Raw genomic sequence first — 3753 nt, 5'->3', positions numbered from 1 at the left:
AGGACTTTCTCCAGCAGCCACTGAAAGAGCTCGAGTGAAGAATGCATGAATGAAAAGCACGACGGCCACGTGAGGCAGAGACGGAGGAGAGACTGAGACTGAAGAACAGGAGAGGAAGCAGATTTACACACAGACAAGTGTGTAAAAACGATTGAAAGGACTGAACATACAGACTTTTTATTTCATCCACTGGAATCTAAAATAAAACCTCACATGCGTGAACAAATCCACATCCTAAACGATGTGTAAATGTAGATGAATATTAAAATGTTGAAAGAAACAGAGTGATCGAGCGTGTTCGATTATCAGGAGCACAGAGAGACGGTTTAAAGCACCACAGAAGAAGAAGTAACTGTGCTTCATTATAAGGGATGCACTGTAGCATTACAAATACACACATAAATATAAAACCACACACACATGAAAAACACAAGTCAGAGTTTCAGAATAAAAGCACAGAGTGAAAAAGTATTAGCACGAGCAGGAAGTGCTACAACAAGATGTTTACAAACGTATCATCTTATTATAATATTTATTTAATACGAAACATTTCAGGTTATGATGTGACGAATAAAACGTTTGAATGAGAACACGGGACAGAGAATGTCTGCTTCCTGTTTGTGTTTGGACTTGTAATAATAAATGTAATAATAATTCTAAACTAAAAATCGTCGTGTTTTATTCATTTAAATTGTTCAGGAAAAATAATTTCTTGTTTGTGATATTTTTGCTTTATTAATACATTTCTCAGTATTATCATTAACAGTGTTTTATTTTGTAGTTCTTTGCAGATATTTTTAATGATGATTGAAATGCGAGTGAGACCTCTCACTTCCTTCTGATCTCTGTTGAGAGTCGCACATGCTCAGTAGAGATCAGCAGGATCACAGATGTAAATATGTTTATATATTTCTGGTTCTGATCATGTGACAGAAAGATTCACGGATGAAAGCAAAGATTCACTTTCTCTTACAGGAAGTTTACTTTAAAACAACTTTAAATTCTTATTCTAACAAACGTTTCTGTTTACTTCAGGCTCAGTTTGAAAGTTTTAAAAACATCATAAAATCGCTTTTTCACATTGATGTCATTCTGATATTTTCTTCTTCTTCTGCAGAAATTCTATTTAAATATCTTAAATAAGAGAGAACTTCCTGTTGTGAGAATCAGTGAGTCAGTGAGCCATACGGAACAGATGCTAATTATGCTAAAGATATTTCATGTTTCTATCACATTTCCAGCCGCTGACACAAAAGGAATTAAAAAAACATTTTTACACATTTTTTAACAGTGCATTAGGCTTCATATTCATATAAAACAATTACAATTGTACTGTCCCACAGTTCAGTGATCTTTCAGTTTGTACTTCATAGTTTAAAACGAGACTTTGTCCCTTTTGAAAGAAAAAAACTGTTTTATTAAAAAGTTAAATTCACCTTTTCTTTACAGTGAAAAGTTTCCTGCAGCCGCAGCGCTGCTGGAGGAGAACTGTGTGCTCACTGTGAGGATTATATGGAGGCTCAGTGCCGCACACATGCACGCTCTGCAGCCGCCTGCGTGCAACACTATCAACACATTTCACCTTCTCAGAGGGGGGTTGATGCTCCGTCTAAAAAGCAAGGACTGGTCTTCTGAAGGAAAATTAATTCTTGTACGTCTCCACTGAGATGCTGTCTCTCTTTACAGACGAGTTATTGAAGCGTTTGTGTTATTGCATCGTTTGGACCTAAACTTGGCCTGTAAGCTGAGGCTGGTGAAAACAGCAGTGATGTCTCAGGGAGGTGTAACGGGCAGGTCTCATGCTGTACTGATTCCCAGAAACCTCCACTTCAGGGTGAGTTTGAGCTTTTGCCCTCGGGTCGTCGTGTCACATCGCCGATGTGGAAGACTGAAAGACTCTCGTTTATACCAAGTGCTCTTCATGTGCTTCCTGGCAACCAGCACTCAGGTTGCTTTACTTGCACTACTTTTGCACATTGCACATGTCCACATGGCACGACTGCATATTTCCAGAAAATGTCCACTCCTGTATGAGCTCAGAGTTTACGGATGTTACTTCATGTTGTTGATGTTTTCCTTTTGTCTGATTTTTGAGTTGATCTTCACTGGGTCTGATTTTACTGTTGATGTTGTCGTTGTGTTTTGTGTCGTTGTGTCGTTGTGTGTGCTCCTGCTGCAGAACACATTTCATAAAGGACGACAAAGATCATGTGAGTCTGAACAATGGTCTGATGTTTCGCTGTGTAATATGTGGACTGCAGCTCCACAGCTGAGGAGTTACAAAATAAAACATCCGAGCAGAATGTTAATCAAGCAATAAATGATGATTTTACAGCTGCAAATAATCATCGATTAATAGAGAAATCGATTTACTGCTCCAAAGAAAATGAATCACCTTCTAATTTTGATAATCGATGAATCTTTCAGTGATTTTAGGACAACAATGTTCAAACATTTGCTGCTTCCAGCTTCACTAACGAGAAGATTTTCAGCTTTTTGGATCTTGTTATTTAAAGTTTCAGGTTTGTAAAGTTTGGTTTGATCAAAGAGGAAATTAGAAGACGTCACTTTTGGCTGTGGGATGTGATGATGAGCAAACTGTCTGACATTTAATGGACTATTGATCGTGACCAATGAAGGATTAATCGTAAAAAATGATCTGCAGATTAATCGATTATACAAACTACATAATATAATAAAGCTGCAGATGGTTTAATATCAGCGATGACACTGTGCAGCCTCATAAAGGATGAATATTTAGATTTTAATACTTTTTTTCTTCAGTGAGATTTTTAGTGTCGATACTTTCAGTAAAACATCGTCGTGAGCAGCAGCTTAGCTCGTGGTACTCTACATAAACACTCATCGTGACCACACCGGCTGCTCTTCAGGAGGTTAGAGTTAAGAAGGACTAAAAACACGAGTCTGCAGGTGAAGAAAAGGATGAAGGAGAGCAGACGTCAGTTTATCTCACAGTCAACTTGTGGAGAACTGAAATAATTGGAGGAAAACGTGACACATTATCACTCTGTGAGTGTAAAACCTGCCTGCAGTGCATTTTGAGTCACAGTGAAATGAAATCATAAATTCTGGTATAAAAGTCCAGGTTGAGGCGTTTCCTACGGGCCTTAAACACACCTTTGGCCTGCTGACTGCTGTTTCTGTCACTGTGAGCTAAATCAAACCACAAAAACCACGGCGTCCAAACACACCAGGATTTACTCGTCTCTGTTTTCTGTCTGTCTGCTGCTCCGGTTTCTGTCTGCGTCTGTGCAGAGCGACCGTCAGCCGTCTGACTGCAGCCACGGCTTCACTGCAGCCTCATAAATAACTGATTATTAGATCATCTCTCGTATCTGATTAGTAACCGTGTGAGGGATGAGTTCAATGTGCTGCAGAGAGAGGTCAACATGTAGAGTAAAATATTACGAGAACACTGAAGTAATATAAACTGTAATATCCTTTATTAACATTAATATATTTTATAAACTGTAATATGTTTTATAAACTGTAATATAAACTGTACTATACTTTATAAACTGTAATATACTTTATTAACATTAATATACTTTATAAACTGTAATATGTTTTATAAACTGTAGTATAAACTGTAACATACTTTATAAACTGTAATATCCTTTATTAACATTAATATACTTTATAAACTGTAATATCCTTTATTAACGTTAATATACTTTATAAACTGTAATATATTTTATAAACTGTAATATAAACTGTAACATACTTTATAAA

The sequence above is a fragment of the Semicossyphus pulcher genome, unplaced genomic scaffold (assembly GCF_022749685.1).
Source record: "Semicossyphus pulcher isolate SPU_LCO1_2020_fin unplaced genomic scaffold, fSemPul1.0.p SCAF_27, whole genome shotgun sequence".
Taxonomy (NCBI): Eukaryota; Metazoa; Chordata; class Actinopteri; order Labriformes; family Labridae; genus Semicossyphus; species Semicossyphus pulcher.
The sequence above is the reverse complement of the archived record's forward strand: the minus strand, read 5'-3'. Positions refer to the sequence as shown.